Below are 16744 nucleotides of genomic sequence, written 5' to 3' on the forward strand. Positions count from 1 at the left end.
TTGCCAACTTTGAGCGTCTTCAAATATAGCGTCTTGAGCTGCCCTATCTTCTATGTATACGTCGTACTTCGCGATTCGTCGTTAACACAGCCGGTATACGCTCGTATAACACAAGTCAAGAACGCGAGCGGGCACCGTTCTCTGATTAATGGGAACAAAAGACAAGTGGTGTAATTCGCCGGAGGATGATCCCGCCGGCGTATTCATTGTATTCGCTCGGAATAGAGAAAGGCCGAGAGCTAGGTCGATCGGGGTTATTTCGTTACGCCGGACTCGAGAGATTTGCAAATCAGTGGACAAGTGAAAAAAATGAGGTAATGCATGCCCTCATCTCTCTTTCGAGAAATTCTTTATCTAACGACGCTCGTAAATCAAATCGTCTAAAGCCTCATCCCCTCTTTCCCTCTCCAGAAAACGATTAATCCCGAATTAAAAACGAATCGAATTACGGAAGAAACGAATCGAGTGGAATTCTTCGTTGAAAATGGATCCGCTCGGCGAAGGGTTAAATTCCTCTCTTTTCTTCCCTCCTTCTCCCACTTTCCTCGCGAGTCGATCGCACTTGAATGGTTCGGTAGAGTATCCGAGAAGTATCCTGACTTTGCAATAATTCTCCACCCTTTCTCACCTCTCGTCTCTCCTTTCGCTTCTCTACCTCTCTTTCTCACCTTTTCTCGTTATCGATCCGTCTGCGAGCCGCGAGAGAAAGATGCCGAAAGGTGTGCTTCGTGCATGGATTTTAATCTCGTACTTTGTTAACTTTCGCGGTACATCTGCTTATACAACTGGGAATCGTTCTTCTTAGTGTTTCATTAATTAGCGCGGCATTCCTGTGCGCGTTTTTTTTTTTTTAATTCGCGATCGTTGAAGAGAACCAGTTTTATGAATCGCTTTTTAACTCATTTTATTGAACAATAAGAATTAGGTTAAAAAAAAAAAATAATATATTCAGGATAAAACACGTGCTCGCGGCAGTGAAGATTCACGACGGGTTAGGGTCGAAGGTTTTAAATCGCGCATCAGTTCCGCATTGCGGTCCACGCGCGGTTTTTACGCGCGTTCTCTCGTCTCGCGATTGGGCTCGCTTCGTCTCCTTATTGCGTACTTCGCCAAGACTCTCACGAGTCCCTGACGAGCATCTCTTCAGAGGGCCTCGAAACGGGAATAGTATGCGACGTAAGATAGAGCCGTTCGTGAATTATTGAGGATGGCGTGTAGGACTCGCTGCCAGCAACGTGGGGAGCTTCGTCGCGATCGTGTCGCCGAGACGTCTGCATTGGAGATCCGCGACGCGACTTAATGTTACATCGAACGATCGGTTGCGGCGAACGAACGAAATTTAAAATTCACGTGGTTATTTTTAAATTGACGTTTCGTAAGCAAAGAAAATATTTATTTCTCTGAGAGTCCATCTGGAAAGAAAAATGATCTCTTTCTCTCTTAATCTTTTTTTCTCCCCATCTACTTTAAATAATGTCAAATATGTGTATATTTATTTTAATAGGATTTGCCTTATATTTTGAAACTTTGCATGATTAATAAAATACATAGTAAACTAAATGATTAATGCATAAAATATATCGTTTCGTTCGTGTTACGGATAAATAATTTTTTCCTTTTGGGTGACATCAACGCGGGCATCTCACATTTTTACTTTACATGGATATACGATGATGTTGGAGCATGTATCTCATGAATCGTTTCGAAACGAATAGGAGCGATTTTAAAGAAAAGATGCGGACACATCATTTGACTTCAGTTGAATAAGTCGTATGGTGCAGATTATTCTCTACTTTTATATCGGTTCTAATTGCGACGCTCATTAACAGAGATAATAATCTCACGTTCTCATTAAATTCTTGTAGCATATAAATGGATGAACCATATAGACATTGGTAGACAATATTCAGGAAAAATATATAATTAATATATATAAATATGGTATATCTAATAAAATAGTATATATGTATGCACATATATAATTTCCATTTTCTATATAATTTTATATTTATATATAAAATTGTGATATACAGGGTGTCCCAGAATTGGCGGAAAAGTTTTTAATGGCAGATTCCTATCATTTGGATTTTTTCTCAGTGAAAATGTTGAGGAAGGCCATTATTTTTAGCATGTTCCATTTCGAAATTTTATTAAAGCAAACTGTATCTAAAATTAACTGAAGAATGTAGTTTTGTTAATATTTTATTTCTGATACTGGAATGATACCAGGAATCTGCCGTTAAAAACTTTTCCGCCAGTTCCTGTATAATTAAATATACATTTTCTTCATTTCAAAATTTTTGTATGCGACACGTTAAGTGTGCATAAATAATGATAAGAATGAATTTTATGATGAACTGAAAACTGCTTAACAAATTCATTTATGATCTAACGAACACGTCACGTAACGTCCCGCTAACTCGCCTCTGCCTCCTACGCGATTTCGCGTCCCGATGCGTCCAGTTAATTACATTATACGGTCGCCCACGCGAGGCGCATTTGCAAGACGGAATTATTTCGCGATTAGTAATTAGACGTTTTGCTCGGAGCAACGAAAATTTCTTTTCCGATCGGAAATGCGCGCTGGATGTAATAAATAGAGAGTTAATAAATACATGCGAGAGCTCGTCAGAATTGACTTTCGATACTCGATCGATCATCTCCTCTCGCGTGTGGATATTCGCTGTGCACTCGATGTAACGTAAAATTATATTGTATCGTATCCTATACGACGTCATGCGTCTCCATCCATCCGCGCATTTAATTTATGATATGCAGGAATGAAACTACGTGATTTGCAAGCGTGTCTATCGCGCGAAGAGCGTGGGAGCGTATTCCACCGAGTAGAGCGACTTTTTATTGGGTCGCCGGTTTTTTTTTCTACGCCGAAGCTGCAAACGCGCAACGTAACACACAGTGGCGTATTCATTACCTGAAATATCCTCTCATAAATTTTCAAGCGGCCTGAATCCTTGCTCGACTCGTGCATATCGCTCGCGACGTCCTTTGGTAGTAAGTAAATTACTTCGAAGGTCAGTTCTATTACCGTGTGTGCAATAGAACATCGCGACTAAACTTATGCGACGCAATAAGTCTCATATATAATATAAAATAAATTTCATCGTTGATCGTGCGATACAATTTGCTTTAAGTGGAAACAAAGTAAATATAAAGATGGACCGTCTCCAAGTTGCGACCAGTACACTCGCGTATATACGATTGTCTCCTCTATTTATCATTTTCTCGTATGCAAATCTTCGCATCTGCCGTGTCTGTCATCGAGAAGATGACAAATGCTTTCAGCATTATACAGTCTATTATATTACAAACAAAATATATAAAAATAAAAAAGATTATATAATTTTCTATCATCTCTCTATGAAAATGGACTTGAAAATAATTCGACGATTATTTATTTTTATTTGCCCCATCTTTAATATACTTTTCACCGCGCGGATTTAAATTTTTGCGACGAGGCGTACATATACGCCCCCGACTCGACGAGGGGGATTTCATGCTGCGTGACATGAACTTAAAGCCGTGGATATCATGGATGCAAGAGAAGGAAGAGGAGGACGGGGAGGCGAGCTCGGATAGAGAGGGATCGTAGGAGGGTAAAAGGAGGAGGAATATCAAATATGCTAGGACAGATGCATGGTCCCACAGTAGTTTGCCATTCTTGCCGGTTTCGCTCTTTCCGATACTTGTTCCCTTTAAACGTTTCCTCCGTTTCTCTCCCCTGTCTTCCTCCCCTTTCTATCTCTGTCTTTATCCAGCCGCCTCTGCCCTCGGTATACTCTCTCTATCTCTCTCTTTCTCTTCTCCTCGTCGTGCGTTTCTCGCGTCTGCCACCCTCACGGAGCCCTCTCTCGATCGGCCTTTTTTTTCCTCTTTCTCGCGTAATTATAGTTTCCACTGTTGCATGCACGGATACATAGAGTATAGCCGGCCCATGATAGCTCGGGAATACTTTTTACTACTACGTTACGCCGTTGTGCCTTTCGTGGAAAAGTTCACGAACGTGTCTTTTATTATTTATTATTTGCTCCGCTCTCTAAAACTTTATATGGTATTTTATGTATATACATCTTCATTTATATTTATAGAAACAAATTAGATGTAATTTTCAGAAAAAGTACACGAACATATAGATCTTTATATCGCATCTGCAAACTTCAAAAAAAAAAAAAAAAAATATTAATTAACAATAATTACGTGGAGACTGTTGCGTGTATTTCGATTCGAATCTCGAGGTAATAGTGAAACTTATATTTCTGTAAATTCCTACGTGATTTTAGCTGCGCACCCTCTGCCGTAAGGCAAGCTCGATTTAGCTAAGACTCAAAATCCGGCTTAATGATTATGACGGGAATGGGATACGATCGCTCACGTGGATCTCCACGATTTATCCTTCGCGAGTAATCCGGATTTAAATATTGAACTTTGGCCAGCTCCTTCCATCTCGCTCGCGTTTAGCGTGAAACTTCTACATCTCGCGTTCTATCACATTTCAATCTTCTTTTTATGTGTGTACTTTTCTATACTATTCAAATATTTGGAACCCACCTTCAAAGCATACACGTCCTTTAATGCTTCACTATTTGCAATCATGAGGAAATACGCACATTTTACCGCAGGAAGAACTAACAGCAATATCTGTAAAGTCGACTTGGAGAAAATTACGTAACTTTATGTTTTTCTCCTAATTTTTCGTGCGCGCGAATTGCGAGAATTAAATATTTAATTAATTAAAACGCACACATCGTATCAAAGTTTTTTTTTCGACAGAGATTTATACGAGATAAAAAGAAAGTTGCTTGATTTTCAGATTACAATTTTAAATAATTATGCACGTGGAAACCGCATGCTACATTTTAATTATTTCCGCGAAAAGTTTGTTTCGAAAAATTGCACTCGTGATTTAAGCACAACGACGTGTTACTTTTACGAGGAATTCAGATGTTGACGCCTCATCAATCGAGCAGACTTTTTCTCATCGCTCGTCGAAGCAATCTGGGCGAAGAGTAAGGCGATAAGAGATGTCTTCTAGCTTACATTTCCTTAACTTTATTAAGCGATAAGTCATGCATTCGTAACGAAACACGCCGGGATTCAAGGTACCCGCAGGGACCTTCCGAAAAACAAACACCCGGAATTCTTTCCTGTGCATCGAATCCCTCCTCCTAACCGGGCATCTTTCGCGGATTCGATCGAAATCCACTTAACTCGTCGCCGCGATGCTGATTCGATCCCTGAGATTCACTCGGTCTCGATAGCCGCGCGTCCGAGGGTGAAAGAAAGAAGAGACGGAGGTCGGTGATAGTGGTCGCGTATGTATGTATGCATTTGTGTGTGTATGCGAATGTGTGCGAGCGCTTTCGATAGGCCCGACGAGAGTCGACGTGCGCTGAGCTGAGTAAGGGACGATGGAGGTGGAGTGGCGATTAATTATGCAGAAAAGCTGCGATCGATGGAGGAACGTGCACCCTTAAAATATTGATACCACGAACGGTCTCTACTACCATAACCGCCGCTTTCTCTCTCTCTGCTATTCTCTACCCTCGATCTAACAACCGCCGTCGAGGCCGCGGCATAGGGGGCTGCGTGGCGCCCGTTTCGCAGACTCTCTCGATTGTGTGTTCTATACCTGTAATATCGAATCCACCCAAGTGAAAAGTAATATTCGCCTCGGGACGTGGGCGGGCGTTCGGAAACTACCATCTGCCTGCTTTCCGTACTTCATCCATGTACATACTTTATTATTACAGCCGCGGTAGTTTTGCTTTGTTTCGAGATATGTATATATGTATATGTCGGCCGTTTTGAATCCAAAGGTATATAAATCGAAAATCATTTCGAATCTTAACCCGGGTATGCCGATTCGGATAAATTCGGATCGAGTCTGACTTTTAGAGAGCGTTTTCTCGGAGGAGGATTCTTACGCGAATTAACAACGAAAAAGGCGGCATTCGCGATACGCGGCTTCAATTGTGTAAGAAACTGGCACACGAAGTCTCTCTATCTCAGGATCTCTCGTTTCTCTCTATTGCATTCCAACGACGAGACGAGAGAGAGAGTCAGCCACAGCTTCTTTTCATTCGGTACAATCACGTCTAATAACAGCAATTGCGACTGATGGAGAGAGAAGCTTCGGAGAATGGATATCTGTCCCTTTTATTTATTTTTTTTTTTTTTTCCCGCGGCGGCGCTAATCGCCGCCTTCTCGGCAAGCCGAAAGTATCCGGAGAGAATTTCGTCTTATTATTTCGTAGACGCGCGAGAAGAGTTAATAGGAAAGTTTCGTTCGCGGGCGAGATTCCTTGCCGCGTGGAACTTTTAAGTTCGTCAATGCCGCCAACGGTGGGGAAAGAGAAAAGGGAAAGGAGGAAGATGAGGGGGAAGAGGGCAAAGAGGCATGGCATTTTCACACTTTCCTTCCCCGAAGTTGGAGAAACTCGCCGTGAGGAAAGCCTTGCCGCGAGAGGTCCCGCATTTTCTGCGGTACATTGAGCGGAACGCAAAGTTCTCACGGTTATATCGCCTTCCAATCAGTGGGGGAAACGATGCATACTTTATTCGCCGAAAGAAATGTCTTGTCTTAATGCCTATTACTGTTTTCACAATACACCTCCGGTGTTACGTATCAAATATTACATCGAGCATTTATGAATACATATATATGTATACACAAAAGAAAGTTTCACGTTCACTTTTCTTTTAAAAATATCGAATAAAATAGCTACTATATTGTTACAGCAGTGCGATGTAATATTGTCAAAGTTTAGACTGGAATGAAAATTGATTTTCGATATAAAAATAAATTTTTTATATTCGAGTTGAAAAAAAGATAGCTGTTTTGAAGTTATAATCTGCTGGCGAAGCGTAAACATCATTATAAATTGAAAAATGTGCGTCACTGATTTCGATCCTCCGAGTCACGTTTCTGCAATACGATTAAGTGTACTCAACGATACGCAATAAATTTATCGACGGGAAATAACCTGCGTAGGAATTAAAAAGGAATATTGAAAAAAATATATATATATACAATTATAATTCAATAATTGTAATAATTATATCTCCAATATTTTATATATTGAAAGTATAAATTATTATATTTCCTATTATTATTAAATGTATATACAGGATGTATCTAAATAAGTGCGAAAAATTGTAGATAATTCTTTGTCGAAAATTAAAACAAGTTTTTTTATATTAACATATACTCCTACATCCTTTCCTAGGAGCTATACTTTTCTAAAGAGGGAGGTAAAAACTACAGTTTTATTTTTTTTAATATTAATAAATATTTTTTTTATTCATGGAAAATATCCACCAAGTTTCATTTTTATAATTTGTCTGAAATTTGTGAAAAAAAAATAAAAACTCAATTTTTATTTTTCTCTTTAGAAAAGTGCAACTCCTCAGGGAGAGATAAGAGGGATATATCTTTATATAAGAAACTCCCCTTAATTTTCGATAAAGAATCATCGAAAATTTGTTATACTTATTTAAATATACTCTATATATTTATAATTATAATATTTAAATTGAGTGAAATTGTCAAGTCGAATCACAATTTTATTAACTTTTTTTGTAAACATGACGTTTCTTATTTCTAAAAGTCATGCGTATCGATCGTCTCGCGTTTATTTATATCGTATATTGAGATGAAAATAAACTTGAGAATTGGCACGAGAGATTCGATGACGAGCGCGCGCTAGAAATATTGGTCACGACTGATCCAATAGCGAAGACCTCAGCTGCTGAATCCCATCGCATTCATAATTTTTGTGGTTATAGTTTCGGCGAATTCGTCGGATTTGCAGAATAAATCACTCATTCTCCCTCTCTCTCTCTCTCTCAGTCGCACGTAATTACGTAACCTACGATCCGCCGCGCACTTTCGCAAGCGCGCATTCCCGAGATCGTAAACGTGAATGTAACTTGCCCGAGCACTTTTGACGTTGTAAACTTGCAATAGAATTATATCTTCGCACAACTAACGTACACGTATCCGTGTATATTAAGGTATGACTCAAGACTGAAAGGGTTAATTGCAATATGCATCGCATCCAGTATCTTGTCTGTTTATTAGTTCAGACTTTCAGACCCCGACATGGTAATAGTTATAAATTCTTCGTGGCAGAGAATCCCGCGGTAAGAAGAACCGCGCGGAGGAAAAACTTTTTTCTCGAAAGTAATATCTCGCATGAAACGATATCCTAGTGAAATGAAGAAATAAACGTCGGTTTTACCGCCGGTTTTGATCGCGAACGATGGGAGAACGTTTTCGCGCGAAAACGCCCGGTCGCACGATGGAGAAGACCATTGTCCTTGCGAGCCGGAGCCGGTTTCGAAAGCTGGAAAAAATCGTCGATACGAGGGTGGGGCGGACAGTAGAGAGACAGAGAGAGAGAAATAGTTACACTCGCGGTTGTACTTGCCTTCTTCGCGCATAGTCGGAGATGAAAACAGTCCGAGGAGTCTTTCTCACGACTCCGGGGGGCATCCTGGGACCACCGTGTCGAAGAACTGCGAGCTAAAATGAAAGGAAAGGAAAGAAAAAGGAAAGGAGAACTCTCTCTCGCTCTCGTACTCCGGATGTGCCGCTCGTTTATTTACGTCGTTGTTTTACCCGATTTTTGCGATCGTAGACGTTTGGGAATTTTTAGAAATTGGAGCGCAACGACAAAAACGCGCCATTGTGCGACGACTATTTCCGTAAGAAGATTTCTCGTCTCCATCGTAATCGCGACTTCTCCGTTTGACCTCGCATATTCACGTTTTTTTTTTTTTCATAGTCGTGAGATCATCGGCGCTTCCGTCTCCTTCGTGTACGTGCTTTTTCGTCGTAATATAATTGTGCGGGTTTCTTCCGTTTTCTTTTTTTTTTCCAGCGTGCTATGAGCACATCATTGTTTTCTCGTCTATGTTTTTACGTCTATGAAGCAAAGTACTTCTAGTAACGATAAGTTCTCCATCCGCGCTTCCTAGCTCTCTTTCTTCACTTCTCTTACCATTCTCTCTTTCTCTCATTTACTCGCTCATGTACTCTTCCTCTTCTTCCAAAGTCGCTCATGATTTCCGTTCATTCACCCTTTCCGGTCATCACCCTTTCTTCTCGCGCTGCCTCGTCCGATCCGGCATTGTTGTCTCCTTGCAATTCATTTCCGCGACTTCTCAAGATCGTTTACTGCACGGCAACAACCTCCTGACAAATTAAAGATGAACATCCACCCTGTTCTCTTTATTTTTTTTTTCAAAGTTCAGAAGAAGTAAAAAAGTTTGAGAGAAAAGACATAAAAGAAATACAAACAGATTTACTTTTTAAAAGTTTTTAAGAATAAATGCTTTCGTAAGCGCGCGATTCACTTGTAAGGTTGAACTTTCTATTTCTTAAGCGTGTATTTGCGTGCAATTCTTAAGCTTCCCGTGACTGCTTCGCGAGACTTTAACAAGCTGCGACGATTTCATCGCCATCTTCCAACTTTTGCAATTATATAGCATCTTCACAAACGATGCGTAAAGTGATTTTGCTGATGGAGAAAGATACATTGCGCTCGCAAATAAGAAACATGAAGACCTTTAAGGTTTGCGAAGGATTTATCGCCGGCCGAGTCCATGCAGAAAATGCATCGCGTAATCATCCAGTTTGTTGCGTTTAGAAATGTTCTCATAGTCGCTCGTTCGTCATCGTCAAAGTGAATCTCGCCTTACAGTTGTGATTCACGTGACGTCTTAATTCTGTTCTTATAATTCGAGCTCACACGCTGTGCCGTCAATCGGATAAGAGCCGGTCAGTTAATAATATCGTTAAGTTTGACACTGTAAAGATTATTTCTGGGAGAAAAATTGAGTAGACTTTAAAAATGTTCAGTGTATTAAAAACAAATTATTAAAAAAATAAAAATGTAATATTAATAGCAAAATAATTTTCAAGTTTTTATTAAGAATTATTTGTATGTTTTACTGAATTTTTTAAATCAAATTTATTAAAATATCTCAGCGTCGAATTTGATAGCTTAACGAATTTTATTGGTCAGAAATAGAATGTTTGAAAATTGGCGCTATTTTTAGAATGCAATAAGAAAGTCGAGTCGAGCTTTGTTGTAGATTGGCAGGCACATTTGTCATATTTTATTAGGTCGGACAGATACGCGATCGTGTGTGGGCTTAATTGACAAGCGGAATTGGCGAACTCGTTCGCATTGTGCAGGACAACAAGGTTGGCGTGTCGGGTAATACGGTTTCCTCTTAAAAACAAGGCGAACCAATCGAACCAGTTTCCGTGGAACGAACAACGTGCACGATATTATCTAATTTCTGAATTATTTATCACACGTCGCCCTTCTTCCACTGAAACTGTGTGTCGCTTTCGTATTTCGGTATCGATTTACGGCCCGATTACAAATGTTTAATGGTACGAATGTTTAATTATTTTCTTTGTGCTCCATAATATTTTTGCCGATCATTTGCGTTATTTATTACACTCTGTTTTTATTTTTATATATTTATTTTTTTTATCGAATGAACGCTGATTCAAACGTTGCGTAACCTAGATTTTGGCGATTCAAAATTATTCATGATATTTCTCGAAAATCCATTCGATGATGAATGTTTTATTAAAACCATTTTTTTAAATCTAATTTAAATATGTCATCGGGCAGAGTAGCAAATTTTCAGTAGGATGTAATGCGATATTTCGAACTAAAGGTTGTACTTCAGTATATATTCATGCATTTTTGTGACGAAGCGGACGACTACGGGATATATATGAACGTGTCGCGTTTGTGGTAGATATCTCGAGCATCCGCGCTCATTTCGTCGTACAGGAACCGGGTGTACGAGAGCAACCGAGCGATCGATAACGCGGATAATCGAACATCGAACGAGGACATGCCCGCCTCGAGCGTTTCTGGTTCCTCTCCAAAGTCGCGAATAATACCGCGGGTCGTGCTCGATAATCGCTTTTTCCGAGACTCCGCAGAGTGGATTTCGATGGTGCGAAGAGACACGTCGACACACTCCGGGTAACAAATGTTTGCCAATCCGAGACGACGGTAAAGCGTCCCTCTGTTAACCTTCCACATTCAACTTCTAGGCCAGCAATAAGATCTTTTTCAGCGTAATGTCTTGTGTTTGCGCTTTTATTGAAAGAGCTATCGTGCCAATTAAAAAATTTAATTTAAAAGTAAATTAAAAATTATCTTTATTGCTTTTATATTTATTTATTTTTTAATTAATAAAACGCGAAATTTATCTTTCACAAACATCCAGTCAATTTAAAAGCGGTGAGTTATTTTGTGAAGTAGTACAGATGATGAATGAGTAACGTTAACTCGACGACGAAAATGATGTAACTTACGATACAATTAACGTAGTTATGGCATGCAATTGTTGTCTATCAAATCCATCCGCGATACGGGATAGAACGTATATTGAATCGTATTTCGCTCGTTATGAGAAAATACAATTGGGTATTTATACGCACTTGCGGCGTACGTTGCGAAATTAGCAATTAGCGCTAACGGCCTCGTTGCATCTCCATCACGCGGCTTAATTCAAAATAAGACAGAACGATGCGCGAAGCGCTAACAGTGAATTCTGGGATGTAGCCAGAGAGCTACGGAGCTAATACCATTAACTCAACAATTGCTAAAGTGGCAATTAGACTTCGAAGACGAGGCTGTGTACGACACTTTGGAACCGAGATTCGATTGTATATGTGCAGAATGGCATAAGATGGAACTTGTATACGATGACGATAATATATATATTACGTTTTCATGAATTGTATAATTTTCTATATTTTTTATGTTACGAGCCTTATTTGTCAGTAAATTTATTTTCAGGTAATATTTTTATAAATTTTATATAATAATACATATTTTTATAATAATGTACATAATTTAATATATAATTTTCATATATTATATATAACATAAATATTTTTTAATATTTTCACGTAGGCTGTTATAAAAAAATTATTCGTACAAATTTTAAAAGCGGTAAGAAGGTGATGTCTGCTCAAAGTATTCCAACCATGTCGTATTCTAAATGCGAGTTTTTTCATACAAAGCACATCTCTAAGCCAAGAATGAAAATAAGATTCGGTTGTACCGGTAGATCCTCTGAATCTTAAGCTAATCGCTTCGACTTAATTATCACAATTATCCTTATGTAAATACATTTCTGGTGCCAGGGTACCCGAAAACGGACCCGTTGTGATAAGGAGATTTTGCGAGCTGGCTTGAAAAGTATAATCATTAAGGGATGTTTGAGGGTTACACGCCGTTGGCGGTCGTGGTACCAGCTTTTCAAGTCCCTTAGCCGACGGTAGCGGTCGCCTTCGACTTTCTCGAAGCCCTTCACAGCGTTCGGGGAGGGTAGAGAGAGAGAGAGAGAGAGATCGCCCTATAGAACGGCCGCCGCGCCGGGGTGTTCGGTGGTGGAAGAAAAGCGGTTGCCCTCGAGAATTCTCTCCCCCCTGTCTCTTCGAAGGGTTATGTAGGTGTTAATCGCGGCGTGTGTGCGAGAGACGTAGAAGAGAACACCGGGATCGGATAGTAAGCCGCGAAATATCGACCGTAGATGTTGTTGATGCAAACGGTAACCATGGGTGACTCGGCTAGGTTGACCAATTGCAGTCTTCACGGTGGCCGTACACGACCAATCGGCTCGCGGTACGCTGCCGGTTTTTTGATTGGGCGATACCAGGGATAAGAGACCAGTTCGAGGCCATCGGGACTCACAAATGAACGTGGACACTCGAAGCGGAGAACATCGGCCTGCTGCTCTGCGACCGTGCAAAGTGCCCGTCGTCGTTTCCTCGGAACGGGGAACTTGGTCGCCTCGTCAGTCACCTCGCTCGTCTTCTTATCGCGTAACGCGACCCACGGATAGCGATTCGGATTTTGTGTCTATCTCTCGATTATCGGCACCGCCGAGCCTCTCCCCTGCGTAAGATTCTTTTACAATCAGCTTTAAGGTCTGGAGCTCGATCTCCAACATGACCGTCGCACTCCACTGTGGACCGCACTTGATGTTTACGCTTTGTTGTTGTGTATCCCGCCACTTGCTTTGTGACGGTCCTCGATCGAGTTCGGATCGAGTCAAAGGATATACCAGCGAATTTATCCTCGGTTCTCCTTCGACGAATTTTTCTATGCACTGCAGTATCAGTTGGGCGTAGTTGTGCAAAAGAGAATTAGCTTTAAAAATAATATTTACAGTAACTAAATATTTATAGTCAATTGTCGATTTTTCAACAGATTTTTTGAACAAGCCAGATATGCTGCACGCTTAAATTAAATTTTTTCATTATTCTCTTTTTGCATATCGCGTCTAATGTATTATGCTGTTATTTTTCGTATCATTGTAGAATATTTTTATTGAAGTTTAATTTTTCAATGCGCACACAACCCTCTCAATTGTTTGATATTAGAGAGCTTTAATCACATAATTCAATACTTTTTGTTGCCAGTTTTTTTTAAATTAAGTCTGAGTAAGAAGAGAAATGATGTGAATATATTTAAATTTCATTTTATTAAAATCTCAGTCATTATTTTTTATATTTAAGAAGAAAGACTATTAGCTTTTTCGAAAAATTTGTATGCACTGTGAATCGATTGATTCAGCGTATTTGCGATTCAGTAGACTATTCTTAAACTAGATCGCGGGGCTAACAGAGTGGATTGCAGTGTACTTCGCGCTATAACACGCATTTCGTCGGTCGAGCGCGTATTTTGCATCAGATTCGCCCGCTTTTACCACTACCATTTATACTTCCACCACTACCATTTATACTTCCACTACACCACCCCATCCTTACTACCACTACTATCGTCGGCAGTCACCACTGTCACTGTCGTCCCTTCTCGCTTGATCTATGTGTTTGTCGGAGCGAAATTAAGTTATTTCATTATCGCACGCTATTGTAGCTACGTCTGTATAGACACGCTGTTGTTTCGGCGCCGAACTGGCTTCATCCGTCTCGAGAGAGAGAGAAAGAAAACTCGCCCGAAACACACATTAGGATTCTATAAGTTTTTGTCTCTCTTGTGTTATCAAGTGACGTGTTAATCCCGCACTCGATAATGTACGTACATATCTCGTACACGTTTCTTTCCCTCATATATGCATATTTAATTATAAAAAGAATTACATAATAAATAATAATAGATAATTCTATGATTATATACAAATTTCGTGTATGATAAAATCGTAAGAGGAAAAATAAATATTATATATCGTATATAAGTTGAGATCGTAACACACGTACGTTTAAGTCAATAACATTTTCGTTCGTCATTGCGAAGCGAAAATAAACACATTCCGCGCGATTTGTTTATTCGCGAGTTTGTATACATCGAGTGTCGCAATCTCTTCGCTTAGACGCGCATTCCGCAACACGTGCGCATCTCTCTCCCGAAAACGAGTTTGAACGGCTCTCTCAGTCAGTCAGTTCCTCTCGTCGAGTTCTCGCGTCGCGGATCTCGCATGGCGAACCTGGAGCCTAACTCTGTCGTGTTTTCTGTTTCAGTCTGACGGAGAACTGGCATTGATCGTGAAGTAATTTACTTCTGTGTCAAGGTGAGTCGATAAGTACGTTTGTTTTGAGAATTAGTTGCTTCGTAAACTTGAGAGATACGAGTGGAATAAAATTGTCACGCGATATCGAGTCTCGCATCTCAGTTTAATTAATTTATCACTCACGAGGATAAAATGTACCATCTGTAGCGTATTATTTAAATCTTTTGAATGCAAATTTTCACGGAAATTTTTACAAATTTCAAGGGTAGCGATCTCAGTTGCGCAAGAAGAGTTCGTTCATTATTATCGCGTTACTGGAAATACTATTTCTAATTGTTAATTACCAGCCGCTCGCGTTCTCTCTATTAACTCGTGTACGAAGATCGGCGATAAGATCGCCGCGTGTTCTATTGTTCTTTCACTCGTATATATATACCGATCTGCCATTCATACGCCGTATAATTTTCCTCGGTTTCTCTCTGGCTTTTCCGCCCGTGCGAAATTTCGACACGATTCGAGAATCCTTACACGTAATCGTGTAAGAATAATGTTTTTATCCTCGCGTTCGAACGAGCCGGTGATGAATACGAGGAAAGCCGCATGAGCTAACTGTTCCCTTCGCGCCCGTTTTCATTCAATTAGACTCGCTATTTATATCCGCGCGAGCTTCTCTCTCGCAGAAGATCAAGACGATAATCAAGTCGTTGGAAACGTACGACGATTCTCTAATCGCGACGAAAGGCGCGCGACGCTTTTAATTATGTCAGCCGGCGTCTAATGAAACCAGAACGAAATGCATCGTTAAATTTGTATATTTCCGCGCTAATAATCACGCACGCGAGTAACTTGCATTATTACCATATATTACTTAACCCATTGATAACATGGATACCTCGCGGTTGCGATATAATAACGGCACGCGATAACAGCATTTATTAGAAAATCGAAAATTAATTTCTGATATCTGAATCAACGACGGAATATTTTATATACTTTGGAGAAAAGAATAATTTTGCGTAAAATAAATGTGTTATATATTTGCGCGAAATTTTTTTCAAGCAGTTCTTACGACACATCTTTATATTTTTTTTATGTTAGAAATGCAATTAACGTAATCATTATAGATCGTACACGAAGTTAAACTATTGCAATACCCGACGCGAATAATTTCGACACAAGAGCGAGGTAAAGCTTTCCATTTCTTTTCTTCTGGAGAGGAAGAAGGAAAGACAGAAAGAAAGAGATGGAAAAAGAGAATCACGAAGCGTGACTGTGAATTCTCGTCTCAGTCGTGAAATCACAGTCGGTCGTATCCCTCTCGCTCTCGTTTCGTATCCTTTCCCTTTCTCTTCCTCACTTTATTTCATATTTCGCCTTTACTTTCCATCACCTGGCGCGATGGACGTCTCGTCCTCATAATAAATCAATCATTATTTAATCACGAGCTATATCGCCGTTGTGATAACTGACAATTATGCGCGCTGCCACACTGATATCAGTTATTTCACGTGATAGAAGCTAATTATTTAACGCGTTTATCGGAATTCTCCCAGCTTGTCTCTCGAGCCCGATCATATTTTCGATAACGTTCACGGAAAAAAATATTAGTAACCATAGCTAAATCTTAGATAATTTATGATAATAGTTTTAAGCTATAATTTAATAGGGAATTCCCCGTTAAATTATAGTTAAAAATAGCGTTTATAGTATAGTATATAATAGCTAATATTTTTTTTCCGCGTTGGGACGTAATTGCGTGAATTTTTCTTCCCCGTAAATATGCAAATCGTATATAGGATTCGATAAGATCGATGTTTCCTCAGAAAACATTTATTATCGGAGGTGCCATAATTTTTTTTTTTTTTTCAATAGTCTTTCTTTAACATTGTACGTTCACCGGCTTTCTATAATCCCGTTTATTTTGCGCCGCATCGCATTATCGTCGCTCCGAAAAGTGTAATCCTTTCACGCTCGTTACGGTTCGTTAATCCATATCTCGGCAGAAACGGACGGACGTAATTTAAAAGCGAAAAGGAGAGGGGATCAAGCATCACGGATTGTTACGCGTGTTTACCGAATTTAATCAGTCCGCTTGAGTCGTTGACCTTTCCTTTATCCCGGTGATGCCGAAAATTGCGAGCAAAATATTCTCCAGAGAACGGATCGATACCCCTGAAATAAAAAATATTTTTTTCCCTGCGTATGTTTT

At 39.8% G+C, this 16744-nt stretch overlaps 1 protein-coding gene across 6 annotated transcripts in view; it reads left to right on the top strand.

The window, feature by feature from the left end:
• HnRNP-K (Heterogeneous nuclear ribonucleoprotein K) overlaps window positions 1-16744 on the top strand; it is a 91797-nt gene that overhangs the window by 11054 nt on the left and 63999 nt on the right. For 3 of the 6 annotated variants that reach the window (XM_029303017.2, XM_029303015.2, XM_085480573.1), the window contains exon 2: window positions 14546-14595. The gene's annotated coding sequence lies outside the window, so the exon portion shown is untranslated. Of the gene's footprint in view, window positions 1-12749; window positions 12964-13876; window positions 14102-14545; window positions 14608-16744 lie in introns of those variants that run through there. The other 3 variants (XM_029303016.2, XM_029303018.2, XM_085480569.1) reach the window with 3 other exon arrangements.

Source organism: Nylanderia fulva, unplaced genomic scaffold (genome assembly GCF_048542155.1).
Source record: "Nylanderia fulva isolate GAGA-0341 unplaced genomic scaffold, ASM4854215v1 Scaffold1, whole genome shotgun sequence".
NCBI classification, from domain to species: Eukaryota; Metazoa; Arthropoda; class Insecta; order Hymenoptera; family Formicidae; genus Nylanderia; species Nylanderia fulva.